This window comes from Symphalangus syndactylus, chromosome 6 (assembly GCF_028878055.3).
Source record: "Symphalangus syndactylus isolate Jambi chromosome 6, NHGRI_mSymSyn1-v2.1_pri, whole genome shotgun sequence".
Classification (NCBI taxonomy): domain Eukaryota; kingdom Metazoa; phylum Chordata; class Mammalia; order Primates; family Hylobatidae; genus Symphalangus; species Symphalangus syndactylus.
The window spans coordinates 71,752,651-71,768,849 of NC_072428.2; the positions used below are offsets into that span (position 1 = coordinate 71,752,651).

At 51.9% G+C, this 16,199-nt stretch overlaps 2 pseudogenes; both read left to right on the forward strand.

The window, feature by feature from the left end:
* Positions 1–4,339: 4,339 nt before the first annotated feature.
* On the forward strand, positions 4,340–6,403 carry LOC129484072 (exonuclease GOR-like; annotated as a pseudogene).
* A 4,700-nt stretch (positions 6,404–11,103) lies between these two features.
* On the forward strand, positions 11,104–13,167 carry LOC129484073 (exonuclease GOR-like; annotated as a pseudogene).
* The last annotated feature ends 3,032 nt before the right edge of the window (positions 13,168–16,199 follow it).

Sequence of the window (16,199 nt, forward strand, 5' to 3'; positions counted from 1 at the left end):
TTTGTAACACTGGACAAATAGCTTCTGCGCGCTTCTGGTTTTGGATCTCCAGCGTGTGATCAGGAGGTCATGGTGAGGAATGAACGAAGCAACACACGGGCAGCCTTAAAACGATGGCACACAGTAGGTGTTCAATAAAGGGTCCAAGTGGTTTCTTCCACCCAGACCAACCAACGACAATGTCCCAATCAGTCAGTCAACTTCCAACTGGGCTCCAGGAGAGAAGGAACCATCACGCCTCTCTAAATTCACGTTTCTCTTTTGAATCTGCAGTGAGAGATGACACACTAAGTAGCTAGTTTTGGTGGAGTGCCTGATTTGATAAATGTGCGTCTGGGGGGCGGGGTGGGTGTGTCTGTCTACATAACTAAATTAAACTGAGAATCAGAATGCTTTCATTACCATTAATTTACTTTGTGTGTATAAGCCCACACACCCATACATACACACACACTAACTGTTCCAGAACAAGGAGTTAGTGAACAGCAGGATGTCCACTCGGTCAGACACGTTTCGGGAAGCAATGAAATGGGACGTTTCTGATCGATTTTACCACTCCTCGAAGTTTATTTTCCATTATGACTTAGACTCCTTCTGTGGAGATTTAACAAATACAAGTCTTTTTTATTGTATGTTATATCATTTAAGTTTTATAATGTATTTAAGTTTTCATTTTAAATAGACCAGTGAAATTTATATATATTTATGGTGTACAACGTGAGGCTTCATATATGTATACATTGTGGAATGACCAAATCAAGCTAATTAACACACTCGTTTCCTCGCATCCTGATTTTATTGTGATGAGAATACTTTGAAAATCTACTCCCACAGCTATTTTCAAGTAAGCAATACATAGTTATTCACTGTAGTCGCCGTGACGCTCAGTAGATCTCTAGAAATATTCCTGCCTGAAATTTGGTATCATTTGACTCACATCTCCCCACACCCTCCCCGGCACCTGCCTCGGGGAAACACCCTTCTGCTCTCTGCAGCTACGATTTCAACGATGTTACGTTCCTCGTATCAGTCAGGTCACGCATTATTCGAATTTTTGTGCTCGCTTTTTAAAAATTTATTATGTATTTATTTACTTTTGGAGACAGGGTCTCACTCTGTCAAGCAGGCTGGAGTACGGTGACACCAACACGGCTCACCACGGCCTCCACCTCCCGGGTTCAAGAGATCTTCCCACTTGAGTCTCCTGAGTAGCGAGGACTAAGGCGTCCAACACCACACCTGTCTAATGTTTGTTTTTTTTTGGTAGAGATGGGATTTCGCCACGTCGCCCAGTTTGATCTGCAACTCCTGGGCTGAAGTGCTCCACCTGCCTTGGACTCCCAAAGTGGTGGGATTACAGTCACGAGCCTCCGTGCCTGGCCTTTGCTTTATTTCACTCACTGTAACCTCCTGTAGACTCATTCATGTTGCAGATGATACGATTTCTTTAATTTGTGAGGCTTCATAGTATTCTATAGGGTATATAGGACTGTTTTAGTGTTGTTGTTTTGCTCTCTTTTGAGACAGCGTTTCGCTCTTGTCGCCCAGGTTGGGGTGCATTGGCTTGATATCGGCTCGCTAGATCCCCTGTCTCCCAGGTTCAAGTGAGTCTCCTACCTCAGCTGAGATCAGAAAGGCAGAATCTGCCTCCCGGGTTCAAGTGATTCTCCTCCCTCGGCTGAGATAAAGAGGCAGAATTACCATGCCCAGCTCACTTTGTGTCTCTGGTACAGACGGGGTCCCACCACGTTGGCCAGGCGGGTCTTGAACTCCTGACCTCAAATGATCAGCCATGCTTGGCCTCCCAGTGTACTGGCTTTACAGGTGTGAGCCACTGCGCCCTGGGCCTCATTGTGGTTTCAGTTTGCCACACTGGTCTGTAATGGGAGACTGGACGGACGAATTAGTTGGGCTGCAGGCCTCAACAGGCAATAAGGTAAACATCAGGAAATCAGCAATGTACTCAGAAGAGAATAGTTTTACAGCACCCAAGAGAAGTCAAACATCTGTAGTGGTCATAGAAATGTAATGAAAATGTAAGTGAGGCACTATTTAAATCACTACTTTTGTCAGAAACACTCTTCCCAATTCTGACAAAAGTGTGGTATTTTGAGGCAGCATTGAATTGATAAAATACGTATCTGAAATAGGTATTGATATATGTCAATTGTCACGGAAACCTTCGTGTCCTTGTATTGAGGCATCTCAAGCTTGCATAGTGTGTCTAAGTAAACTGCCCAAAAGAACCTGAATCAAATACACAAAGAGGTTATTTCCCCACTAGAATATTTTATTATATCTTAAGCTGTAGGGTGCGTGTGCCCAAAGAGCTCGCTTCTTCCATAGGTATCCATGTGCCATGCTGACCTGCTGCACCCAACATCCCATCATTTACGTTCGGTATTTCTCCCAATGCTATCCCTGACCCCGCCCTCCACCCCGTGACAGGCCCCAGTGTGTAACGTTCCCCACCCTGTGACCGAGTGTTCTCATTGTTCAATTCTCAACTGCGAGTGAGAACGCGGGGTGTTTGGTTTTCTGTCCTTGTGACAGTTTGCTCAGAATGATGGTTTCCGGCTCCGCCCATGTCCCTGCAAAGGACATGAACCTATCCCTTTTGGTGGCTGCATAGAAATCCTTGGTGTTTATGGGCCACATTGCCTTAATGCAGTCTATCATCGTCGATGGACAATTGGGTAGGGTTCCAAGTCATTGCATTCTGAATAGTGCTGCCATAAACGTACGTGTGCATGTGTCTTTACCCTAGCATGATTTCTAAACCTTCGGGTGCATACCCGGTAATGGGGTCGCTGGGTCAAATGGTATGTCTACTTCTAGATCCTTGAGGAATGGCCACACTGTCTTCCACCATGTTTGAACTAGTTTACACTCCCACCAACCTAGGCAAACAGGGTCTGGAATGCACCTCCAGCAAACTCCAACGGATCTGCAGCTGAGGGACCTGACTCTTAGAAGGAAAACCGATAAACAGAAAGGAATAGCATCAGCATCAGCAAAAAGGACATACACTCCATAACCCCATCGGCAGGTCACCAGCATCAATGAGCAAAGGTAGGGAAAACCGCAAAGATGGGGAGGAGCCAGAGCAGAAAAGCGGAACACTCTCCAAACCAGAAGGCCTCTTCTGCTCCAGAGTCTCGCTCTGCCCCCCAGGCTGGAGTGCAGTGGCGCCATCTCGGCTCACTGCAACCTCTGACTCCTGGGTTCCATTCCCCTACCTCAGCATCCCGAGTTGCGGGGATTATCGGCACCCGCCATCATGCCCGGCTGATGTTCGCATTTTTCGTTGGCATTTTAGACAGGATCGGGATCCCTCCTGTTTAAAAGTTCCACTGAATCTCTGCTCGTGAGTACAGCTGATCTGTGCCCAATGGTTTCCACAGCATTTGCTTTTCGTAGCCACTGCAGGATTCACCTTCCGTATCTTCTCATCTCCTCTGAAAACCAGCTATACATTGGTAAACGGCTGATTCCTTTGGGGCAGTGTCCTTACAAGCTTTTCCTAAAACCTCAGTGACTTCTTTGTTATTCCGCCCGAGTTCACCATACATTTGATGTTTGTTCCTGCTGCAATTTTAGCGGAATTCATGTGGCTCTGATGGGAGTCCTTTTCAACCGATGTCTCATCCTTCTTAGTGCCTCAGTCTAGATCTAGTTCAGGAAGGTTCTAACAAGTTAGTGCAAGTTAATTTTAGTGCAAACAAATTGAAATCCATGCATAGACTTTCAGCATGTACATTTTCTATGAAGTTTTTGAAGACCCCGTGTGTTGAACGTTGCCCACGTCCTGGGAGAGAAGTGGTTGCGGTCCGCTTCCTGTCCTCAAGCTGCCCACGGTGGAGGAGTGCACAGAGCAGGGAAAGGCAAGCCCAGACAGATCCTGCCCACTAGCAGGCAGCAGCAGACGGCTGGCCCAGTCCCGGCTCCGTGGGGGTGCTGTGTGGGCCCGAGCAAGTTGAGCAACCTCCCTGAAACTCAATGTGCGGCTATGTGGCTCAGTTCCACTAGCCATTATGGTACTGCTGAGCAGGGACACTTAATCACCTCAGGAAAAGCAAGCTAGCTCCAAGGTTAGCAACCAGGAGTTCGGGTTGCTTCCATTAGCAGACCCTGAGCCCCCCCGCAAGCTGGAGTCTGGTGGAAGATGAGGTTCAGTGTGATTGGATGGAAGTAGCAACGTAATGAAGGACAAGTCCCACCCTCTCTCACAGAAGAGCCCTGTGCGTATATAAAGGCGGTGCGCCTCCGCGGCGGCACTCCTTGAAGCCGCCAGTTGGGAGAGGAGCAGAGCCACGCAGGTGCTCCCGAAGGCAGCGAGATGTTGCGAGCCACAGCTCCCTGCTGGTTCCCACCTGGCTATCCAGAAGCGAAGAAGGCGGCCGAGGAGGCGGCCCTCGAGGCTCCAGAATTCCCACTGCCCTCTCATCAGCCTGCCCAGAGCTTCGGGCTCCGGGTGCCCCAGATGCACAAGCGGGCCTCAGCATCTGTGGGGATCCAGACGGAGCCCGAGAATACGGGTCCGGCTGTGCCCCCTGCGTGGCCCGAGATGGTGACGGAGGCTTGGTGCTTCCCCGCGCAGCGGGGATCGGCCTGCTGCCTGCCAGCCGCCCCAAAGCTGGCAGAGAGACCCTCCGCAGTCCGCATCTCAGCCCCCAGGGAGAGGAAGAGGATCGCCCACTTTCACAGCCCTTGCTTGGCCACCGGTGCCACAGATGCCAAGAGAACCCGGGTGGCCAGCGGAAGCCAACGCTCCAATGGCTCCAAGGTCGGCAGACAGCCACGGAAGACGCGCAACAGGTCGGGGATGGCAGACAAGACCTCCACCACCATCAGCTCTAAGCGGATCGTCCGTCGTCCATCCTTAGCGCGTTTGAAGGAACCCATTATCCTCCGAAGCTCGGGGTGCCAAGTCCCCACCGTCATCCGCCGAGGCTATCTCCAACTGTTCACCAAAGAGTGTCTCAAGTTCTGCGCCTCCAAGCAGGAGGCCGAGGAGAAGGCGCTGAACGAGGAGAAGGCGGCCTACGACTGCAGCCCCAACAAGAACGTGTACCTGAACGTGGTCCTGAACACCCTCAAGAGGCTGAAGGGCCTGACCCCCAGCTCCATGCCCGGCCTCAGCAGGGCCGCCCTGTACAGCCGCCTCCAGGAGTTCCTGCTCACCCAGGACCAGCTCAAGGAGAACGGCTACCCCTTCCCGCACCCCGAGCAGCCCGGAGGCGCCGTCCTCTTCACTGGCCAGGGGAAGGGGCCCGGCGACTCCTCCTGCAGGGTCTGCTGCCGTTGTGGCACCGAGTACCTGGTGTCCTCCTCGGGCCGCTGTGTACGCGACCAGTTGTGTTATTATCACTGGGGGCGGGTCCGCTCGAGCCAAGTGGCTGGAGGCCGGGTTAGCCAGTACACCTGCTGTGCAGCGGCTCCTGGCTCCGTGGGCTGCCAGGTGGCAAAGCAGCACGTGCGGGACGGCCGCAAGGACAGCCTCGATGGCTTCGTGAAGACCTTGGAGAAAGAGTGTTCCACAGACGCTTATCCAGGGATCTACGCCTTGGACTGTGAGATGTGCTACACCACGCACGGCCTGGAGCTGACCCGCGTCACCGTGGTGGACGCCGACATGCGAGTGGTGTACGACACCTTCGTCAAGCCCGACAACGAGATCGTGGACTACAACACCAGGTTCTCCGGAGTGACCGAGGCCGACGTCGCCAACACGAGCATCACGTTGCCCAAAGTCCAAGCCATCCTGCTGAGCTTTTTCAGCGCCCAAACCATCCTCATCGGGCACAGCCTGGAGAGCGATCTGCTGGCCCTGAAGCTCATCCACAGCACCGTGGTGGACACGGCCGTGCTCTTCCCGCACTACCTGGGTTTCCCCTACAAGCGCTCCCTCAGGAATCTCGCGGCCGACTACCTGGGACACATCATCCAGGACAGCCAGGACGGGCACAACTCCAGCGAGGACGCAAACGCCTGCCTGCAGCTGGTGATGTGGAAGGTCCGACAGCGCGCCCAGATCCAGCGATGCCAGCGGTCCGCCTCTCCCGCCGCCCTGGCCTGTCCTTAGCCCCAGGCCGCTTCCAAAACCGCCCTCCATCCCGAGAGCTAACCCTGTCCACCTCGCCGCAAAGCCAAAGAAACGGGAGCAGCCGGCGGCAGGACAGGGCCAAAAGCCGAGACTAACCCCGACCCCCGACTCCCAGCCCCCCGGAGTGCCTGCCGCGGGCCGTCGCTCCTGTCCCCATCCCTCTGCCCCTCCCGGACCTCCGTCCTTCCACCAATGGGCTCCCCGAGGCCCGAGCCCCCACTCCCAGTCCCCCGAGTCCCTGCCGCGGCCCCTCGCGCCTGGCCCCATCCCTCGGTCCCTCCCAGACCTCTGGCCTTCTACCACTCGCCTCCCCCAGCCCACCTGAACCTCCGCGGCTTCTGAGAACAAGGCGAACCCCCTGACCCAACAGCCTCCTGACAGTCTTCTGTCCTGGGCATCTTCCCCTTCTGTGGGGCTTTCTGAACCTCCCCACCCCCACCCGATTTCTCCCCCACCCCCCCTGGCAGGCGCCCAATCAATCTTGGTATGAATTTCAACATTGAAAAGAAAAATCCTTGAAAAGCAAAGCTGAAAGTCCTCAGCTTCTCAATGCGCGCTTAGCTGTTTTTCGGTAGAGCCACCACAGGGAGGTGGGTGAAGCACTTAGGCTCTAGAATTACACATCTGGGTTCACATTCAAATTCCACCACCTAGTAGCTTTGTAACACTGGACAAATAGCTTCTGCGCGCTTCTGGTTTTGGATCTCCAGCGTGTGATCAGGAGGTCATGGTGAGGAATGAACGAAGCAACACACGGGCAGCCTTAAAACGATGGCACACAGTAGGTGTTCAATAAAGGGTCCAAGTGGTTTCTTCCACCCAGACCAACCAACGACAATGTCCCAATCAGTCAGTCAACTTCCAACTGGGCTCCAGGAGAGAAGGAACCATCACGCCTCTCTAAATTCACGTTTCTCTTTTGAATCTGCAGTGAGAGATGACACACTAAGTAGCTAGTTTTGGTGGAGTGCCTGATTTGATAAATGTGCGTCTGGGGGGCGGGGTGGGTGTGTCTGTCTACATAACTAAATTAAACTGAGAATCAGAATGCTTTCATTACCATTAATTTACTTTGTGTGTATAAGCCCACACACCCATACATACACACACACTAACTGTTCCAGAACAAGGAGTTAGTGAACAGCAGGATGTCCACTCGGTCAGACACGTTTCGGGAAGCAATGAAATGGGACGTTTCTGATCGATTTTACCACTCCTCGAAGTTTATTTTCCATTATGACTTAGACTCCTTCTGTGGAGATTTAACAAATACAAGTCTTTTTTATTGTATGTTATATCATTTAAGTTTTATAATGTATTTAAGTTTTCATTTTAAATAGACCAGTGAAATTTATATATATTTATGGTGTACAACGTGAGGCTTCATATATGTATACATTGTGGAATGACCAAATCAAGCTAATTAACACACTCGTTTCCTCGCATCCTGATTTTATTGTGATGAGAATACTTTGAAAATCTACTCCCACAGCTATTTTCAAGTAAGCAATACATAGTTATTCACTGTAGTCGCCGTGACGCTCAGTAGATCTCTAGAAATATTCCTGCCTGAAATTTGGTATCATTTGACTCACATCTCCCCACACCCTCCCCGGCACCTGCCTCGGGGAAACACCCTTCTGCTCTCTGCAGCTACGATTTCAACGATGTTACGTTCCTCGTATCAGTCAGGTCACGCATTATTCGAATTTTTGTGCTCGCTTTTTAAAAATTTATTATGTATTTATTTACTTTTGGAGACAGGGTCTCACTCTGTCAAGCAGGCTGGAGTACGGTGACACCAACACGGCTCACCACGGCCTCCACCTCCCGGGTTCAAGAGATCTTCCCACTTGAGTCTCCTGAGTAGCGAGGACTAAGGCGTCCAACACCACACCTGTCTAATGTTTGTTTTTTTTTGGTAGAGATGGGATTTCGCCACGTCGCCCAGTTTGATCTGCAACTCCTGGGCTGAAGTGCTCCACCTGCCTTGGACTCCCAAAGTGGTGGGATTACAGTCACGAGCCTCCGTGCCTGGCCTTTGCTTTATTTCACTCACTGTAACCTCCTGTAGACTCATTCATGTTGCAGATGATACGATTTCTTTAATTTGTGAGGCTTCATAGTATTCTATAGGGTATATAGGACTGTTTTAGTGTTGTTGTTTTGCTCTCTTTTGAGACAGCGTTTCGCTCTTGTCGCCCAGGTTGGGGTGCATTGGCTTGATATCGGCTCGCTAGATCCCCTGTCTCCCAGGTTCAAGTGAGTCTCCTACCTCAGCTGAGATCAGAAAGGCAGAATCTGCCTCCCGGGTTCAAGTGATTCTCCTCCCTCGGCTGAGATAAAGAGGCAGAATTACCATGCCCAGCTCACTTTGTGTCTCTGGTACAGACGGGGTCCCACCACGTTGGCCAGGCGGGTCTTGAACTCCTGACCTCAAATGATCAGCCATGCTTGGCCTCCCAGTGTACTGGCTTTACAGGTGTGAGCCACTGCGCCCTGGGCCTCATTGTGGTTTCAGTTTGCCACACTGGTCTGTAATGGGAGACTGGACGGACGAATTAGTTGGGCTGCAGGCCTCAACAGGCAATAAGGTAAACATCAGGAAATCAGCAATGTACTCAGAAGAGAATAGTTTTACAGCACCCAAGAGAAGTCAAACATCTGTAGTGGTCATAGAAATGTAATGAAAATGTAAGTGAGGCACTATTTAAATCACTACTTTTGTCAGAAACACTCTTCCCAATTCTGACAAAAGTGTGGTATTTTGAGGCAGCATTGAATTGATAAAATACGTATCTGAAATAGGTATTGATATATGTCAATTGTCACGGAAACCTTCGTGTCCTTGTATTGAGGCATCTCAAGCTTGCATAGTGTGTCTAAGTAAACTGCCCAAAAGAACCTGAATCAAATACACAAAGAGGTTATTTCCCCACTAGAATATTTTATTATATCTTAAGCTGTAGGGTGCGTGTGCCCAAAGAGCTCGCTTCTTCCATAGGTATCCATGTGCCATGCTGACCTGCTGCACCCAACATCCCATCATTTACGTTCGGTATTTCTCCCAATGCTATCCCTGACCCCGCCCTCCACCCCGTGACAGGCCCCAGTGTGTAACGTTCCCCACCCTGTGACCGAGTGTTCTCATTGTTCAATTCTCAACTGCGAGTGAGAACGCGGGGTGTTTGGTTTTCTGTCCTTGTGACAGTTTGCTCAGAATGATGGTTTCCGGCTCCGCCCATGTCCCTGCAAAGGACATGAACCTATCCCTTTTGGTGGCTGCATAGAAATCCTTGGTGTTTATGGGCCACATTGCCTTAATGCAGTCTATCATCGTCGATGGACAATTGGGTAGGGTTCCAAGTCATTGCATTCTGAATAGTGCTGCCATAAACGTACGTGTGCATGTGTCTTTACCCTAGCATGATTTCTAAACCTTCGGGTGCATACCCGGTAATGGGGTCGCTGGGTCAAATGGTATGTCTACTTCTAGATCCTTGAGGAATGGCCACACTGTCTTCCACCATGTTTGAACTAGTTTACACTCCCACCAACCTAGGCAAACAGGGTCTGGAATGCACCTCCAGCAAACTCCAACGGATCTGCAGCTGAGGGACCTGACTCTTAGAAGGAAAACCGATAAACAGAAAGGAATAGCATCAGCATCAGCAAAAAGGACATACACTCCATAACCCCATCGGCAGGTCACCAGCATCAATGAGCAAAGGTAGGGAAAACCGCAAAGATGGGGAGGAGCCAGAGCAGAAAAGCGGAACACTCTCCAAACCAGAAGGCCTCTTCTGCTCCAGAGTCTCGCTCTGCCCCCCAGGCTGGAGTGCAGTGGCGCCATCTCGGCTCACTGCAACCTCTGACTCCTGGGTTCCATTCCCCTACCTCAGCATCCCGAGTTGCGGGGATTATCGGCACCCGCCATCATGCCCGGCTGATGTTCGCATTTTTCGTTGGCATTTTAGACAGGATCGGGATCCCTCCTGTTTAAAAGTTCCACTGAATCTCTGCTCGTGAGTACAGCTGATCTGTGCCCAATGGTTTCCACAGCATTTGCTTTTCGTAGCCACTGCAGGATTCACCTTCCGTATCTTCTCATCTCCTCTGAAAACCAGCTATACATTGGTAAACGGCTGATTCCTTTGGGGCAGTGTCCTTACAAGCTTTTCCTAAAACCTCAGTGACTTCTTTGTTATTCCGCCCGAGTTCACCATACATTTGATGTTTGTTCCTGCTGCAATTTTAGCGGAATTCATGTGGCTCTGATGGGAGTCCTTTTCAACCGATGTCTCATCCTTCTTAGTGCCTCAGTCTAGATCTAGTTCAGGAAGGTTCTAACAAGTTAGTGCAAGTTAATTTTAGTGCAAACAAATTGAAATCCATGCATAGACTTTCAGCATGTACATTTTCTATGAAGTTTTTGAAGACCCCGTGTGTTGAACGTTGCCCACGTCCTGGGAGAGAAGTGGTTGCGGTCCGCTTCCTGTCCTCAAGCTGCCCACGGTGGAGGAGTGCACAGAGCAGGGAAAGGCAAGCCCAGACAGATCCTGCCCACTAGCAGGCAGCAGCAGACGGCTGGCCCAGTCCCGGCTCCGTGGGGGTGCTGTGTGGGCCCGAGCAAGTTGAGCAACCTCCCTGAAACTCAATGTGCGGCTATGTGGCTCAGTTCCACTAGCCATTATGGTACTGCTGAGCAGGGACACTTAATCACCTCAGGAAAAGCAAGCTAGCTCCAAGGTTAGCAACCAGGAGTTCGGGTTGCTTCCATTAGCAGACCCTGAGCCCCCCCGCAAGCTGGAGTCTGGTGGAAGATGAGGTTCAGTGTGATTGGATGGAAGTAGCAACGTAATGAAGGACAAGTCCCACCCTCTCTCACAGAAGAGCCCTGTGCGTATATAAAGGCGGTGCGCCTCCGCGGCGGCACTCCTTGAAGCCGCCAGTTGGGAGAGGAGCAGAGCCACGCAGGTGCTCCCGAAGGCAGCGAGATGTTGCGAGCCACAGCTCCCTGCTGGTTCCCACCTGGCTATCCAGAAGCGAAGAAGGCGGCCGAGGAGGCGGCCCTCGAGGCTCCAGAATTCCCACTGCCCTCTCATCAGCCTGCCCAGAGCTTCGGGCTCCGGGTGCCCCAGATGCACAAGCGGGCCTCAGCATCTGTGGGGATCCAGACGGAGCCCGAGAATACGGGTCCGGCTGTGCCCCCTGCGTGGCCCGAGATGGTGACGGAGGCTTGGTGCTTCCCCGCGCAGCGGGGATCGGCCTGCTGCCTGCCAGCCGCCCCAAAGCTGGCAGAGAGACCCTCCGCAGTCCGCATCTCAGCCCCCAGGGAGAGGAAGAGGATCGCCCACTTTCACAGCCCTTGCTTGGCCACCGGTGCCACAGATGCCAAGAGAACCCGGGTGGCCAGCGGAAGCCAACGCTCCAATGGCTCCAAGGTCGGCAGACAGCCACGGAAGACGCGCAACAGGTCGGGGATGGCAGACAAGACCTCCACCACCATCAGCTCTAAGCGGATCGTCCGTCGTCCATCCTTAGCGCGTTTGAAGGAACCCATTATCCTCCGAAGCTCGGGGTGCCAAGTCCCCACCGTCATCCGCCGAGGCTATCTCCAACTGTTCACCAAAGAGTGTCTCAAGTTCTGCGCCTCCAAGCAGGAGGCCGAGGAGAAGGCGCTGAACGAGGAGAAGGCGGCCTACGACTGCAGCCCCAACAAGAACGTGTACCTGAACGTGGTCCTGAACACCCTCAAGAGGCTGAAGGGCCTGACCCCCAGCTCCATGCCCGGCCTCAGCAGGGCCGCCCTGTACAGCCGCCTCCAGGAGTTCCTGCTCACCCAGGACCAGCTCAAGGAGAACGGCTACCCCTTCCCGCACCCCGAGCAGCCCGGAGGCGCCGTCCTCTTCACTGGCCAGGGGAAGGGGCCCGGCGACTCCTCCTGCAGGGTCTGCTGCCGTTGTGGCACCGAGTACCTGGTGTCCTCCTCGGGCCGCTGTGTACGCGACCAGTTGTGTTATTATCACTGGGGGCGGGTCCGCTCGAGCCAAGTGGCTGGAGGCCGGGTTAGCCAGTACACCTGCTGTGCAGCGGCTCCTGGCTCCGTGGGCTGCCAGGTGGCAAAGCAGCACGTGCGGGACGGCCGCAAGGACAGCCTCGATGGCTTCGTGAAGACCTTGGAGAAAGAGTGTTCCACAGACGCTTATCCAGGGATCTACGCCTTGGACTGTGAGATGTGCTACACCACGCACGGCCTGGAGCTGACCCGCGTCACCGTGGTGGACGCCGACATGCGAGTGGTGTACGACACCTTCGTCAAGCCCGACAACGAGATCGTGGACTACAACACCAGGTTCTCCGGAGTGACCGAGGCCGACGTCGCCAACACGAGCATCACGTTGCCCAAAGTCCAAGCCATCCTGCTGAGCTTTTTCAGCGCCCAAACCATCCTCATCGGGCACAGCCTGGAGAGCGATCTGCTGGCCCTGAAGCTCATCCACAGCACCGTGGTGGACACGGCCGTGCTCTTCCCGCACTACCTGGGTTTCCCCTACAAGCGCTCCCTCAGGAATCTCGCGGCCGACTACCTGGGACACATCATCCAGGACAGCCAGGACGGGCACAACTCCAGCGAGGACGCAAACGCCTGCCTGCAGCTGGTGATGTGGAAGGTCCGACAGCGCGCCCAGATCCAGCGATGCCAGCGGTCCGCCTCTCCCGCCGCCCTGGCCTGTCCTTAGCCCCAGGCCGCTTCCAAAACCGCCCTCCATCCCGAGAGCTAACCCTGTCCACCTCGCCGCAAAGCCAAAGAAACGGGAGCAGCCGGCGGCAGGACAGGGCCAAAAGCCGAGACTAACCCCGACCCCCGACTCCCAGCCCCCCGGAGTGCCTGCCGCGGGCCGTCGCTCCTGTCCCCATCCCTCTGCCCCTCCCGGACCTCCGTCCTTCCACCAATGGGCTCCCCGAGGCCCGAGCCCCCACTCCCAGTCCCCCGAGTCCCTGCCGCGGCCCCTCGCGCCTGGCCCCATCCCTCGGTCCCTCCCAGACCTCTGGCCTTCTACCACTCGCCTCCCCCAGCCCACCTGAACCTCCGCGGCTTCTGAGAACAAGGCGAACCCCCTGACCCAACAGCCTCCTGACAGTCTTCTGTCCTGGGCATCTTCCCCTTCTGTGGGGCTTTCTGAACCTCCCCACCCCCACCCGATTTCTCCCCCACCCCCCCTGGCAGGCGCCCAATCAATCTTGGTATGAATTTCAACATTGAAAAGAAAAATCCTTGAAAAGCAAAGCTGAAAGTCCTCAGCTTCTCAATGCGCGCTTAGCTGTTTTTCGGTAGAGCCACCACAGGGAGGTGGGTGAAGCACTTAGGCTCTAGAATTACACATCTGGGTTCACATTCAAATTCCACCACCTAGTAGCTTTGTAACACTGGACAAATAGCTTCTGCGCGCTTCTGGTTTTGGATCTCCAGCGTGTGATCAGGAGGTCATGGTGAGGAATGAACGAAGCAACACACGGGCAGCCTTAAAACGATGGCACACAGTAGGTGTTCAATAAAGGGTCCAAGTGGTTTCTTCCACCCAGACCAACCAACGACAATGTCCCAATCAGTCAGTCAACTTCCAACTGGGCTCCAGGAGAGAAGGAACCATCACGCCTCTCTAAATTCACGTTTCTCTTTTGAATCTGCAGTGAGAGATGACACACTAAGTAGCTAGTTTTGGTGGAGTGCCTGATTTGATAAATGTGCGTCTGGGGGGCGGGGTGGGTGTGTCTGTCTACATAACTAAATTAAACTGAGAATCAGAATGCTTTCATTACCATTAATTTACTTTGTGTGTATAAGCCCACACACCCATACATACACACACACTAACTGTTCCAGAACAAGGAGTTAGTGAACAGCAGGATGTCCACTCGGTCAGACACGTTTCGGGAAGCAATGAAATGGGACGTTTCTGATCGATTTTACCACTCCTCGAAGTTTATTTTCCATTATGACTTAGACTCCTTCTGTGGAGATTTAACAAATACAAGTCTTTTTTATTGTATGTTATATCATTTAAGTTTTATAATGTATTTAAGTTTTCATTTTAAATAGACCAGTGAAATTTATATATATTTATGGTGTACAACGTGAGGCTTCATATATGTATACATTGTGGAATGACCAAATCAAGCTAATTAACACACTCGTTTCCTCGCATCCTGATTTTATTGTGATGAGAATACTTTGAAAATCTACTCCCACAGCTATTTTCAAGTAAGCAATACATAGTTATTCACTGTAGTCGCCGTGACGCTCAGTAGATCTCTAGAAATATTCCTGCCTGAAATTTGGTATCATTTGACTCACATCTCCCCACACCCTCCCCGGCACCTGCCTCGGGGAAACACCCTTCTGCTCTCTGCAGCTACGATTTCAACGATGTTACGTTCCTCGTATCAGTCAGGTCACGCATTATTCGAATTTTTGTGCTCGCTTTTTAAAAATTTATTATGTATTTATTTACTTTTGGAGACAGGGTCTCACTCTGTCAAGCAGGCTGGAGTACGGTGACACCAACACGGCTCACCACGGCCTCCACCTCCCGGGTTCAAGAGATCTTCCCACTTGAGTCTCCTGAGTAGCGAGGACTAAGGCGTCCAACACCACACCTGTCTAATGTTTGTTTTTTTTTGGTAGAGATGGGATTTCGCCACGTCGCCCAGTTTGATCTGCAACTCCTGGGCTGAAGTGCTCCACCTGCCTTGGACTCCCAAAGTGGTGGGATTACAGTCACGAGCCTCCGTGCCTGGCCTTTGCTTTATTTCACTCACTGTAACCTCCTGTAGACTCATTCATGTTGCAGATGATACGATTTCTTTAATTTGTGAGGCTTCATAGTATTCTATAGGGTATATAGGACTGTTTTAGTGTTGTTGTTTTGCTCTCTTTTGAGACAGCGTTTCGCTCTTGTCGCCCAGGTTGGGGTGCATTGGCTTGATATCGGCTCGCTAGATCCCCTGTCTCCCAGGTTCAAGTGAGTCTCCTACCTCAGCTGAGATCAGAAAGGCAGAATCTGCCTCCCGGGTTCAAGTGATTCTCCTCCCTCGGCTGAGATAAAGAGGCAGAATTACCATGCCCAGCTCACTTTGTGTCTCTGGTACAGACGGGGTCCCACCACGTTGGCCAGGCGGGTCTTGAACTCCTGACCTCAAATGATCAGCCATGCTTGGCCTCCCAGTGTACTGGCTTTACAGGTGTGAGCCACTGCGCCCTGGGCCTCATTGTGGTTTCAGTTTGCCACACTGGTCTGTAATGGGAGACTGGACGGACGAATTAGTTGGGCTGCAGGCCTCAACAGGCAATAAGGTAAACATCAGGAAATCAGCAATGTACTCAGAAGAGAATAGTTTTACAGCACCCAAGAGAAGTCAAACATCTGTAGTGGTCATAGAAATGTAATGAAAATGTAAGTGAGGCACTATTTAAATCACTACTTTTGTCAGAAACACTCTTCCCAATTCTGACAAAAGTGTGGTATTTTGAGGCAGCATTGAATTGATAAAATACGTATCTGAAATAGGTATTGATATATGTCAATTGTCACGGAAACCTTCGTGTCCTTGTATTGAGGCATCTCAAGCTTGCATAGTGTGTCTAAGTAAACTGCCCAAAAGAACCTGAATCAAATACACAAAGAGGTTATTTCCCCACTAGAATATTTTATTATATCTTAAGCTGTAGGGTGCGTGTGCCCAAAGAGCTCGCTTCTTCCATAGGTATCCATGTGCCATGCTGACCTGCTGCACCCAACATCCCATCATTTACGTTCGGTATTTCTCCCAATGCTATCCCTGACCCCGCCCTCCACCCCGTGACAGGCCCCAGTGTGTAACGTTCCCCACCCTGTGACCGAGTGTTCTCATTGTTCAATTCTCAACTGCGAGTGAGAACGCGGGGTGTTTGGTTTTCTGTCCTTGTGACAGTTTGCTCAGAATGATGGTTTCCGGCTCCGCCCATGTCCCTGCAAAGGACATGAACCTATCCCTTTTGGTGGCTGCATAGAAATCCTTCGTGTTTATGGGCCACATTGCCTTAATGCAG